Source organism: Muntiacus reevesi, chromosome 7, assembly GCF_963930625.1.
Source record: "Muntiacus reevesi chromosome 7, mMunRee1.1, whole genome shotgun sequence".
NCBI classification, from domain to species: Eukaryota; Metazoa; Chordata; class Mammalia; order Artiodactyla; family Cervidae; genus Muntiacus; species Muntiacus reevesi.
In genome coordinates this window covers 3,033,044-3,047,585 of record NC_089255.1, presented here as the reverse complement: position 1 = coordinate 3,047,585, position 14,542 = coordinate 3,033,044, and the positions used below count along the sequence as shown (strand labels likewise).

Sequence of the window (14,542 nt, the reverse complement as noted above, 5' to 3'; positions counted from 1 at the left end):
ATCAGGCTTACCATGGGACAAAAGTTTACAGAAGAAACTTTTTCAAGGAGGGAATCATCAACCATGTCAACTGCTCTTAAGAAGCCAATTGGGAGAAAGAGAGAGAACTGACAATTGACGGACATGGTGTCAATCACTGGGGACCTCAATTCATGTTATAAGATCTGCTTCACTGGCATAGTTTGGATAAAAGCCCCATTTCGATGAGTTAAGAAGGAAAATGAGAGCAAGACAGCAAATATAGGAAACTCTTTACAGTAATTTTGTTAGGGAGCACAGATGAAAATGGGCCAGTAGCTGGACTGGGACAACAGCCCACGGTATATTTAGGAATAGTTGATGATAAGGCATTTTATATGCTGCTGCAAATAAGTTTTAATAATCTGATAATTAATGTTTGTCCAGCATTTATATTATATCAGGGGCTGTTGCACATACTTTCTTGTATTGCTGTCCTTGTTGTTACCTTCTTATTGCAAGATGACTGCTTTACAACATTGCGCTGGTCTCTGCCGTGGCCATGTGCCAACATGAATCAGCCACGGGTATACGCATGCCCTTCCCTCTTGAGCCCCCCCCACCTCCCACTGCATCCTGTCCTCTAGGCTGTCACAGAGCACTGGGTGGGGCTCCCTGTGTCACTCAGCAAATTTCCACTGGCTATCTATCTTACATACGGTAACATACACGTTTCCATGCTACTCTCTCAATTTGCTTCACCCTCTCCTTCCCTCAAAGGGAATGGCAACCCACTCCAGTGCGGACTTGTTTTTTCCAGAGACTGTCCTCAAGCAGGTACATTATTGTTGTATAATCCTAAGGAATGTAGAGGGAAAAAAGTTTGTCCTTTCTTCCTCCTTGAGAATTCTAGACCCCTCTCTCCTTGGGGACCCCTGGACTTCTTATCAATCTGCCTAGGAATTGACTCTCTCATTCCCCCTTTTCCTTTAGGAGAATTACGTTGCCAAGGCAAAGGGGCATCGTTTTCATTCCATAACTACTTCCTGCTGTTTAGGGCCATGGTCCCTAAATTGTTAAGGCAACATATTCTCCTAACCCTCATATTGAGAGTTTCTGATCCAGGGGTCCCAAGTAACAGTTGGAGAAGGAAAGTGAAACACCTGATCAGGATTGTTTCCAATTCCTAACTTTAAACTATGCAGCTCAGGAAGATCTAATGAATACAACCTGACATAGAAATATTTACAGATAGCAGTTCTTTTGTTTGGGATGAAAAGCGTAAAGCAGGTTATGCAGTGGTGACTGCTGAACAGGTTTTAGAAGCAAAATCTCTCCTCCAGGGAACCAGTGCCCAGTTAGCGGAGCTTGTGGCTCTGACCCAAGCTCTGCTGCTGCTTCTGCTAAGTCACTTCAGTCGTGTCCGACTCCGTGCGACCCCATAGACGGCAGCCCACCAGGCTCCCCCGTCCCTGGGACTCTCCAGGCAAGAACACTGGAGTGGGTTGCCATTTCCTTGAAAGTGAAAGTGAAGTCGCTTGGTTGTGTCCAACTCTTAACGACCCCATGGACTGCAGCCTACCAGGCTCCTCCATCCATGAGATTTTCCAGGCAAGAGTATTGGAGTGGGATGCCATTGCCTTCTCCATGACCCAAGCTCTAGAGTTAAGCAAACGGCAGAGAGTAACTATCTACACTGATTCTAAGTATGCTTATTTGACTTTACATGCTCATGCTGCAATATGGAAAGAAAGACAGTTTAAAACAGCAACAGGAGACCCTATTAAACATTTCAGAGAGATTGAGAGGCTTTTAACTGCTATATATTGTCCTAAAGAAGTAGCTGTTATGCATTGCAAAGGACACAACAGGGATGGGAGTAAAATAGCTGAAGGCAATCAACTGGCTGAATGTCAAGCCAGAGAAGCAGCACTTTATGAAACCCCCTCACTACAGATGCCTTTGATCTGGACAGGTCCTGTGGAACAGGAAAAACCACAATATCTTGAGGAAGAATTAGGGAAAGATGAGAAAAGAGAAGCAAAGATTACTGATAAAGGATGGTTGCAGTCTGAGGATGGACGATTAATAATTCCTGAAAATGCTCAATAGAAAATTCTTAAGGGTTTACACCAGAGTTTTCATTTGGGTGCAGAGAGTACTTACCAGATGGCTTCTCTTTTGTTTGAAGGTAAAAATGTAAAGAAAACTTTAAAGAACACTATCAAAAGGTGTGAGGTTTGTCAGAAAAATAACCCAAAGACTGAAAAGCTAGCAAAATCTGGATTACAACGAAGTGGAAAGTATCCAGGAGAGGACTGGGAAATTGATTTTACTCATATGCCAAAAGCTAATGGGAATTCTTGCTTACAAGTTTGGGTGCATACTTTTACTGGATGAATTGAGGCTTTTCCCTGTCATAGTGAACAAGCTAAAGAGGTTATAAAGATTTTAATCCATGAAATTATCTCCAGGTTTGGGCTGACACACAGCCTTCAGAGTGACAATGGTTCCGCCTTTAAAGCTGCTATAAATTAGGGGGTGTCTAAAGCTCTAGGAATAGATTATCACTTACACTGTTCCTGGAGACCCCAATCCTTAGGAAAGGTTGAAAAAGCTAATGACATTATCAAAAGACATCTGCGCAAATTAACTCAAGAAACGCAGGACAACTGGATTAAAGTCCTACCCATAGCTTTAATGAGGGCTCAAACTGCCCCAAAAAGGAGGGGCTGTCCCCCTTTGAATGTATTTATGGAAGGCCTTTCTTACGCACTTACATTGTTATAGACCCTGAAGCCTTGGAATTAACTAATTATGTAACTCAGCTCTCAGCATTTCAACAGGCATTAACAGAACCCCGGGAAATGACTCCTGACCCAGCCTCTGAGTCAAGCAAGTCTCTACTTGAGCCAGGAACTGAGGTCCTTATAAAAACATTGAGGTCTGGGGGCCCATCCCTCGAGCCCCTCTGGCAAGGCCCTTACCAGGTTATTCTTTTCCCCCCACAGCTGTCAAAGTGCCAGAAATTGATTCGTGGGTACATCACACTCGAGTTAAGAGGTGGCACCCTGACCAGAACTAAGTGATGTCATTGTATGTCTTTACTTTCTATGCTCTGACTTTGTACTTTTCAGATGGGCCTGATAATCTATGTGAGCCTACTTCTGCTGACTCCAAAAATCCTGAGTCTGCTGTTTGATCCTCAAGACAATGCCTTCCTGTCCTGGGTTCACTCCTACGCAGCATTTCACAATCAGTCTAACTGCTAGGTCTGTGGAACACTCCCCTCTTCATCAGTGGAAGGCTTCCCGTGGTGGACATCTCCACTTCAAGGAAAAGACTTTCTCCAAGTCTGCAAATACCTTCGACAACAATCATATGCGATGCTTCTTCTTCATCTGATGACATCTAACAACCCTAAAATGGACTGGTGCAATACTCTGTACTTTAACTATGGACATAATGTGACTTTTAATTTTGATTATACACTGTCTCGGTTCAATGACTATTTTGCTACACATAAGACAAATAGGTCTAGATCTAATGGGTTTTTACCTGACGTTTATCAAATATGGGATGAGGCTATATGGTTAACTGCTGAAAAAGGACGTCTAATATCTACTGCCCCTATATGCTGGGAACAAATAGAGCCATCCCCAGAAGTTAGCCAACAACTTAATTATAGTGATTGGAAACACTTGGGATGTTTGCCTCAGGAAATATGCAATGTAATCATTCCCGTGTTTTCCATCCCCAATTCAGGTCCTCCCTTTGTCTGGCCAGGCACTGACTGGGACTGGATATCTCAGTCATGCTGGCTTGCTCCAAACGGGACTTATTTCTGGATATGTGACTCTTTACCCATGGGCATGGCTTCCCCCTGGTTGGATAGGGAGATGCACGTCAGGTCTAGCCTTTACTCATGGTTTTACATTTTCAGAGCTTCCAGAGAAGCCTGCTAATTTACCCCACCTTAAAACTCAGTGGGCAAGGTCTGTATTTCACTGGTATGATTATTTGGCTGCAGGGTTTGTTCCCTCCCTCTTTGGGAACTACAGATGTTATGCTACGAGAGGATGCTTTGACTAATTTTACTCAACAGGCATTACAGGAGTCTCAAAAAGCTATTTCAGCTCTTAATGCAGAACAAGCACAAATTAGAAAGGTGGTTTTACAAAACAGATTAGCTTTAGATATTCTGACAGCTGCGCAAGGAGGAACTTGTGCCATTATTTATACCCAATGCTGTACTTATATCCCTGATATGAGCACTAATGTTACTCATTTTACTAACCACATGACCAAGATGACTGGGGCTATGGATACTCCTGAAGCCTCAATCACCTCACTCTGGGAGACGTTAACTAGTTCCCCGTGGTGGAGGACTATCTTAATTACAATAATTCTGACTGTTCTGTTTTTGCTGTTTTCTCCCTGCATCTGTAACTGTGTCATTGGATTTGTTTCTAGTCACATGAAGGCTTTTAAGTTACAAATGATTGTTCGAGCTCCTATGAGCGCCACAGCCTCCTCCAACTATAACTTGGGGCCCCTGGATCAGAGACCCTCAATATGAGAGTTAGGAGAATATGTTGCCTCAACAATTTAGGGACCTTGCCCCTAAACAGCAGGAAGTAGTTATGGAATGAAAACGATGCCCCTTTCCCATGGCAACATAATTCTCCTAAAAGAAAAGGGGGGAATGAGAGAGGCAATTCCTAGGCAGATTGATAAGAAGTCCAGGGGTCCCCAAGGAGAGAGGGGTCTGGAATTCTCAAGGAGGAAGAAAGGACAAACTTTTTTCCCTCTACATTCCTTAGGATTATACAACAATAATGTACCTGCTTGAGGAAATCTCTGGAAAAAAAACCCCTGGCGAATCCTGTCATCTCAAAATGTGAATTATGGGAGTAGGTCTGGTGAGGTCTTTACAATCTCCAGACAATCTTTTGATTCACTGTGATAACTAATTTGAGAGTATATAATTCCAGTGCTAAGGCTTGCAAGGGGGTACTCTTTTTACCCCCTTCTGATATCTATGTCAGAAGCTTTCTATGTCTCCTTTATACTGTAATAAAACCTTATTACACAAAAGCTCTGAGCAATCCAGCCCCATCTCTGGCCTCGGATTGAATTCTTCTCCTCCAGAAGCCAAGAATCCCAGTGTTTTTGCATGATTCAGCAACAACCTTTCACCACTTTGGGTCCACAGGTCTGCTCCTTATATCTACATCTCCACACTCTGAGAAAACCATAACTGAAAGAGCAGCAACATATGCCAATGTTCCTTGCAGCACTTGTTACAATAGCTAGGATGTGGAAGCAGCCTAGATGTCTGTCAGCAGATGAATGGATACAGAAGTTGTGGTATGTATACACAATGGAATGTTACTCAACCTTAAAAAAGAATGCATTTGAGTCAGTCCTAAGGAGGTGGATGAACCAAGAGTCTATTGTAGAGAATAAGGTAAGTCAGAAAGAGAAAGACAAATATTTAACACATATGTATGAAATCTAGCAAGATGGTACTGATGAACCTATTTGCAGGGAAACAATCGAGAGGAATTGCTCTTTTAATTATCAAAATATCGATGTTTTTGAAATAAAGTTACTAAAGTACAGAGAAGTCAGTTAATTTGCCCAGAGACAGTTAGTCACTTGCAAACCTATGATTTGAAATCTGGCAATAAAAACTCTTTACTGCTACTGAAGTAGATAATGCACAAAAGAAAGCAAATAATTATTAAAAAGAAAAAAAGTGGTCCCTGAGAAGGTGAGAGAGGGTGAGCTCCAGAGGAATGGGTCTCAGAAACAAAAGCAGATGGTATGCAGAGTATACAAGTAGTTAGAATTTGTGGTGGGACCTGACATTTCTCCTCTGATTGCATCTTTTATTCATATTATTGAAAGCTAATAACTTTAAAATATTATTAAGACATTCCCTGTCCACATAAAGAGACAGATAAGTTACCAGGTAAGCGGTTTGTGGAAATCGCTCCGAATGGAGCCTGGGACATAGTAGGGATCATGAAGAGATTCTGTTAAGGTTCTATTAAGCTCAGTGCTGCTCCTGGACACCTTGAGAAGAAGGCAGAGTGGAGACTTTAAGGGGAAGTGGTCAATTCTACTGTGGGAGAAGCAAAAGCAGGAAAGTCTTTTAGACAAGGATGCTTGAGCTCATACTTGAGATAACTTATGAAAACTAAGTAGGTGTATTTAAGGCAAATGGATGGAGTGGAGAACAGCCAAGAGCTTTACAGAGACAGGGAAAGCCTGAGCACCAGAGACTCCAGAAAGATCAAACCAGCTATTAAACTAAAGGATCCACAAATAATTCTTCATGGCCAAAACGTCAGTTTCAAAGAAAGTCAATGCAAGAAAGAATGTTGGTGAAAGATTCAGGAGGGCCCAGGGATAAAGGCACTGGTATACCACACAAAGAGCCTCCGAAGAAGACCTGCAATTCAGAAAGATGACTTTTGCTATAAAATGGGGGAGGATGCAAAATTCAAGCCAGGAAGACAAATTATTAACAGCACAGGAAGAAGGGGATCTGAAGTGATGAGGTAATCATAATAGAAGATAAAAGTGGAGGCCAATTAAACAGAAAATTACGGAGTACACATTATTTAACAGAAGAAACTAAGAGAAGGATGGACATTAAAGTGAGGCACAAAAGAAGAAAAAACTAAAAGCATCTCAGAAATGAGTAAACACAAACTCCCTCAAAAAGGGCCTCTACCAAAAACATAGAACAAAAGTATATGGAGTATAAGTGAGGAGGAGAGGGCAGGCAGAGAGGAGGAGGGGATGGTGAAGAGGTGACAGTATCAACAGAAGGAGGAGGGGGAGGAAGGGAAAGGAAGGGAGTGGAGGAGAGGAAGGAGGAGGAAGGGAGGTGGGAAGAGGAAGAGAAAGAGGATGAAAGAGAAGACAAAAGAGGCTGGTCAACTGCAACCAACATTAGAGAAATGTAGTAAGGAGGGATCACCTACTTCTTACCCTTTGGTCACAGAAGCAAACCATTTGGAAGAACCTTAGCTGGCCCTGTGGATTATCAAAAGTTACTCCAAGGAACAGTTGTATCGGTGCTAAAGAAGGAAAACGTCACAGCCTTTTGAAATATGAAACACAACTTTTGCAGGTAGAACCTCTTAGGCAAGCAGGTAACTCTGCTGAACCACCCAGAGGAAAACCCCAGATGGGAACCGCCAATGTGTGAGACAAGTCCCAGGGCCCCGGAGCTCTGTCGCCTCTCCAGAGGACTCCAAGCCAGTTCACAGACAGTAAACCACATCCGCAAAGCCAGGCTGTGTGTACTAGTTGCTTTCCCTGTATGGATGGAGGCAAAGAAAGGGGCCAGAGGAACAGTTGTGCTCCGGGGGCCTTACTGGTTGGCCAGGGGTCATAGCCTTCCAAGCAACTTGGATCATAAGGAGAACAAGGGATGGACAGTTAGCATTGGCAGAACTGAAGAGGGAGAACGTGTCTGAAAGAGATGTGGATTCAAAATCTACAGGAGGCGACGACTGCATGGGTCTGTTGGATGTGGAAGACAGAGAAACCAAAGTTGATACAGTTATTTCTACTGAAATGAGAGCAGATCTGAAGGTGGGGGAATACGAAGTTAAGCTGGGAACACTGAGTCTGAGAGGTGGATGAAGGATCAATCATATTCATGGATCAGGAGGTCAGGAGGAAGGTCTGGGCTGGGAAAGTGATTTCAAGCCATCAGGATGTAAGTGGTGTTAAACCATGCAGAGGGTATGCAGACCCAGCCACACAGCCCAGCAAAGGGCACCAGGAGACATCGGTCCAAGAAGCAGAATGAGCACTGGCCAGGGCTGAACACCAAGGGAACTAAGTCACCAGTGATGTCAGGGTCAAACCTGGTTTAGTGTTCTAGCTTTAATTTAGTCAATGAGCGAAAATTATTTTAGTACATTGCCATTCACGTAACACAGCTGATAGAGAGCAGGCGTAATGAGCATGCCTAACAAGAACACAGACACATCTTGCTCCAACAACAGCACGACCTTCATGGGAGAGCAGCTTTTAGAGACAAATCTTCTCCCTGAACCCTCCCTTCTCAAGCAATTTTCTCTCCTGAACAATTTTGCATCATTAAGAGAAGCGGTTTCTAATTAACCTAGTAATACCTCCTAATCACTGCGTGTACTCCAGTCAAGACTTTGAAAAAATCTCTAGATAGCACAGTCATGAGACTGCAAAATTTTGTGATTAAATACATGATTTTTATTAAAAAATTGACATCTTCCTTCTCTAAGCTTAAAGTATAAAAATAAAAAAGATCCCTCTCGTATGTTCTCCTCCAACACCCAGTGTCATTGCTTTTGAAGGTAGTAGCAGAAGAAAGATTAAGGATCCATGCGAAAAGCTAATTAAAGGGGTAACCACTGACCAAATGCTCTTGCAAAATCAACTCCGTACCTTTAACTACAAAGAGATGCACCATATTTCTTTCTACTTTTAATAACCTGGAAAGCCTCATTCAGCTGCTGAAGACCCTAAAGCATGTGCTCTCATTTCCTAAACTTAAGCTAAATTTATAAGAAAATGGAATTTTTTTACTCCATTTGACATGATATTTAGACTGCTTATATTTGCTTCCACAGTTTCGAATGTGAAGGAGTCTTTTGGGCCTAGAAAAAGAACAACAGTCTCAAAGACCCCTTGCTGAATCATCTAACTTCGGAGAAAACAAAGCATAACTTAAGTTCCATCCTGATGCTCCAGGCCAGTTGCATCTATCTGGGACTTATCACCCCCTGTCCGGAAACCTACCACCCCCTACACCCGCCCAGAAGACATCACCCACTGCCCAACTACAAGTGTCATCTCAACAAAAGAATACTCAAAATATCCCGCCTGATTGACGTTTCCCTTATCGCTTCCACAAACCTCCCTATAAGTATGAAGCCTCCCTGATCCCTTTCGGCGCTCAGCCTGCTCGTTAGGCTGGCTGTCGCCCCTCCTTGCCTGAATAAAGGTAACCCACTTCTGTTGAGGTCGTCTTTCCTTTTCTGCCTCACCAGAACTATGGCTTACAAAATGAAGCTCAAAATACTCTTCTCTACCTTATAAACAGTTTTCAAGATGATAATTTCTGACACAGATTTTGTGATTTCTGAGAAATACTATGCTCCCTAGAACATAGTTCTCATGCTCTTCCCCAGACGCCCCCTTCCTGGTCATCCCTGAGGGATCTGACCCACTTGCACCTGTGAAAAAGCACATGTGGAACCCACCCCCCAAGGGATCCCCATGCGCACATGGTGAGAAGGGACCCACACTTCATTTGCCTCACCACTTCTTCCCTACTTTTATGCACACTTGGGACATAGTTTCTTAGGAAATATAGAGCATGGTTTAAAGGGTTTCTGAAAGCTTTCGGGTTGAGAAATCTTTTTTCCTATGAGGAAAGAGCTCTCTGACATCATCCAAGTCACTGGGCCTTCAATTAACACTTTTCTTCAGCATCCATCTCTACCCCAGGCATACATGCTGAGCCAAGAGCTTGCTGAGGAAACCAGACACGAAGGCGAGTCAAACAAAAATACTGTAAATATCTTTGCTTCCTCCTGGTGATTTTATTCTTAAATAATAAGTGTCACATGAAATCAAAACCAGAGACTGCTTTTAAAAGGGGGCAAGAAATTATAAATCACTATAGAATAAATACCATTTTTGCAACTTAGCAGCATAAACAACATAATACATATAAATAAGTTAAAAAAATTTCTGTGATATAAATCCTACTACTGGCAGAAGAGACAGCTACAACCTTGAAAGCATCCCCGAGAGTACAGCATAACTGGATCTGACAGTCTGCATACAACATCTACATGCTGTGAAACTGTACATTTAGCTTCTCGGGAATTATGAATAAGCTCTAAATAAAACCATTTCTCTGCTGATTTGAGCCCCAGAGGGGGAGGGGACACTTTGAATTGAACTGACAAGGTACCCATCTTAGGATCAATGTTATTCACCCTTTCTTTTTCTTTTAGGAAGAGTGTCAGTCAGTACAGCAAGTGTAGCATGGCCATTAAGATGACTGTGAGATGCTGGAGGAATAGAAGAGGAAAATCTCTTCCTTTTTCTAAAAAGCCTTTCCTGTGTGTCCAGCAGGGGAGTTCTGAAAACCAAAGTAGGCCAGTGGAGTCAGTCTGCGTAGGAACCACGTTTTAGCCTCTGGATCTGCACACTCTGATTCTGGCATTTCAACTCCTAGAAGGCAGCCTGTCCACTTCCCGTCAGAAGAAGCCATCCTTTGACTCCCGTGAGGCTCTCCTCCCTACCCCCACCTCGTTTCTCACATCCCAATAAATCACGCTGAGGACACACTAGATGCTTAGAAGTATATATACCGGCTGACCTGGCTGCTCCACAACATAGACATGACCACAGCAGGACCAACCTGGGGGACTCCAGTTCCCTGGTTTTAATGGAATCCAAGCCTTGAAAAAGAGTAGAGGAGAATGTGGTGGGGTCCACTCACACTAAAAATGAGGTTTGTACATGTGATTACATATTCGTATTTGTGCCCACAAGTATAAATACATACATACAGATATATATAAACAAATAGAAGTAAGCACAATTGTCACTCATCACTCCCTTTACCTAGAGGACCAGGTGATGTAGCCAGCCAGGAGCACCATTCAGGACGTGTTTTACTTTTCTGTGATGTCTTTTTTCATCTACACAATCTTGATGCTCATCTTGGTCAGAATTCATCTCTATAGAAATGCTGAGGGAGCAATAACATTTTGTAATATACTGTTATTTGTCCCATATTAAAATCATGAAATTGCAGCCCCCCCATTTGTAATCTATAACTAACCCAAGAAGCATCCCGAACATTAAAGGACCAAGGGCTAAAAGCATCTCAAAACACCCAGCCACTGGTGTCAGTTATTGTCTGTTAGCAGGCTTTGCTAATTCAACCAAGATGAATTTTACAGATGGTTATTAGAGACTTGAAGAATTCCACTAAACACTAACATATTGTGCTCTGCTTATTTTAGTCAGATCTTCTAAATGTTGGGTTTTTTCCTAACAGGAAATGATCTCACTGATCCATCAACAGTTAATTATCCAAAGTGCTAAAGGCAGCTAGTCAGAACAAGGCTCATTTTGCTTTGGCCTTTATCCCATCAGAGCTTGGAAAAATGACTGAGATTTTAAAGGACAAATTTCCCAGGCAGTAAGCATTAAAAGACAGTAGACTGAAGATCTGTCTTCCCAGCTCTACTTATTCTCAACAAGTAGAGCTGTAGAAACTTCTCTCTGGAATGTTTCCTAGAGCAGGGGTCCACAACCTCTAGGATCTAAAGCCTGATGATCTGAGGTGGAGCTGATGTAATAATAATAAAGTACACAATAAATGTAATGAACTTAGAATCATCCCAAAGCCAGGCCCCCCCAGCCGCAGTCTTAAATCATCCCAAAGCCAGGCCCCCAGCCCCAGTCATGGAAAAATTGTCTTCCATGAAACCAGTCCCTGGTGCCAAAAGGTTTGGGGACTGCTGTCCTAGAGTACTGTCTACCTTACAGGGAAAACACTAGTGTCAGCTTCCACAGCTGGGCCTGGTGCTGAGTGCCATGCTCAAAGCAGGGTGACACTAAGCCTCCTGTCAGAAGTTCTCAGAGAGGGATTAGACCACTTCACACACACCAGAACCTCAACTGTGCATACCACCCTCACACACACCCACACACACACCCAGCCACGTACAACCCAAAGGCACAAGAACTATCCAAAGAGCTCACTTTTAATCACACTTTGGGCTGCAAGCTTATTTAGCCTTTGCTCCATAAAATTTCAAAACCCATTCAGTTTGGCTGCCCCTGCTGCTGCTAAATCACTTCTATCGTGTCCGACTCTGTGCGACCCCACAGACGGCAGGCAGCCTACCAGGCTCCCCTGTCCCTGGGATTCTCCAGGCAAGAACACTGGAGTGGGTTGCCATTTCCTTCTCAGTTTGGCTACTCCTCCACAAAATGGAAAGAAAGCTGCTCAGCGTAAGACTTTAAGCTTTTAATCCCCATATTCCTTCTCTATAAAAGAGTGAGAACTCAGTCCTTTTTGGTTTTACCGTATTTCTAAATTACCCATTAATGCTGGTTCTTCTTTTAGAAAAGGATGGCTAAAGACTATATTTTTAAAGGAAATAAAACCAAGCAACTGGGGAGAATTTCCCTAGTGAGTCTTGGATGTTTTCGAGGAAAATTCACAGCAAGCGGGCAGAAGAGCTTGAATTGCTGAAAATGCAGGATTAATCCACCATGGCTCGGATTAATCCCCGTCCCTCTCCTCCCCTACTCCTCCTTTCCCCCTCCAGAAAGCGTGGGGTTTCCCTCTGACTGCCTGAATACCAAGCAGGAACTCTGTTACCTCGGACATTACTCTGATTTTCATACAGCTCAGATTTTAACAATTGTATCCCTTGAAACATATTAGCCACCAAGAGGTGAATGTGATTGGTTCAACCTTAACGAGGAGGAGGGTGTCTGTGTGTGTGTTTGGAGGGTGGGGGCGGTTCTTTAACCTTCTGCATAAAGAACCACAGCTTTCCTGAATCAGAAATAAAGTAAAAATGGAAATCTGTGGATACTCTGGTTACCTGGCAACCCAAACCCACGGGCGGCCTCCGCCTGCATTCTAATGTCCTGCAGCATGAAAGATGCAGTCAGAAGGGATTCCCTTTATATGCAGCTTCTTGTCCATTCATTCATCCGCAATTATTTGGTTTCCAAGTCAGTAACCCAGATTTCTGCAGGCTATAGTACTGTCTCTGCCAGAAAGGAAGCTTCCACTAGGGAATTTACCATAACACCTTTTAAAATGAATAAATGTTTTGCAAACCCCTCTGGGAAAATTGTATCGAAAGGGAAAACCAGGAGGGGTGGGGGTAATACTGCATAGCTGCCCTGCTGTTCTTTCCCATGGCTCGAGGAAATCTGCAGTGTCATGCCTATTTCATCCCAACCTCACTGCCTGAGGCTCCACTCAGGAACTGGTTATCACACTGCGATTTATCTATAAATAATCAGCTAAACAGCCACCGCCCTGGAATAACAGTGAAACTGAAAGAGCTGCAGCCTTCCACACCTTTGCTTCTGCTTCTGAGGTTCCAGTTCCACCCCCACTCCAGGCCAAGCTCCTGTTCATTATTTTTTGTTCCTTCTATTACCTAAACTAGAAATAATATTCTAGTGTTGTTTCTGTTGCTGCTGCTTTGAGTTTGTGAGTTAAATAAATGATCTGGAGACTACTTAAGAACAGTGTGCTGAACTCTAAACTAGAAAACAATATTAATAAACATTTCACTCTTGACAGAAGGTAAAGGCTGTGTTATCTCCCTCGGTTTTTAGACTAAATATCAATGGTTCTTGCAGTGATTTTGTTCATCCCCACTCAACCAATCAAAACAAGTTTATCCACTCAATGTCTTTTAAAAATCTAGTTTTCCCAGAGCCTGGTCCATTGTTCTTCATTTACATTTCTACCAGTGACTTAAACATTTCAGTGAAAATCAAGTCTTGATGCTTTTTCAATTTATCAGCATTTTTGTCAAAAATTTCTATGAAGGATGGGGAATTTATAGGTATTACAACATAGAAAGAAAAGTTAAGCCCCTGTAAATTTTATTCATTTACCAACAACAACAAAAGATTGAGACACTAACATACATGACACTATGCTAAAGTGTGTGTGTGTGTGTGTGTCTAAGGTACAAAGGCAAACACAGCACAGTCCATTCTCAGAGAACTTAAGTTCTAAAACGGAAGGCATTACATGTCTGTATGCATTTTACTGTTACACAAGAGAAGTGCTGAGGACAAAAGAAACAAGCAAATGTACTATGACAACCATTTGAGGTAGTTACTAATATTTTCATCTGGAGTAATAGAAAAAGCCAAGAAGGCCTTAGGGAAACAACAGCATTTGATGCAGGCTGACGGATGGGTAGAATTTTGGAAGAGATGGAAAGGGCAATCAAGACGGAGGAAATGGAGTGACCAAAGGCACAGCAGACAAGAAGGTTCAGGCAACATCCAGAAACTGGTCAAGGGTCCAGGATAGACAAAGCGCAGGATACAGAACAGGCAATTTCAAATATAAAATATCAATTAACATACAATGATGCCTTCCACAATTCATTCCCTCATTAATTCAGCAAACATTTACCAGGGACCCACTTGACTTGGCAGGGACTTAAAAATATTTTTTTAAAAACCTTAAACCTAAAATTCTGCTATAAGTTTTAGTAAGGCCTTTCCCCAGAGTTGTTGATCAGAAATCATCATGTCTACCTTGAGATTACAATATCATAGTTGATGTTGCTAAACCATTCTATGTTTAATATACCATTTATGAAGAAGTTTCATCATCCCAAGGGGGCAACAGAACAGTTTGTTGTTGAAGGAAACTGGTTCAAAGCAAAAAGCTTCCATACCATTACAACCATCCTGACTACATGCAGTCATGCAAAAGTTATTTCTTGGGTTTCAGAAGAATGTCTTCAATAAGTCCAGGTGGGAGAAGGCGAGG

At 42.6% G+C, this 14,542-nt stretch overlaps 1 pseudogene; it reads left to right on the top strand.

Moving 5' to 3' along the window:
* Positions 1-3,095: 3,095 nt before the first annotated feature.
* On the top strand, positions 3,096-4,537 carry LOC136172305 (endogenous retrovirus group PABLB member 1 Env polyprotein-like; annotated as a pseudogene).
* The last annotated feature ends 10,005 nt before the right edge of the window (positions 4,538-14,542 follow it).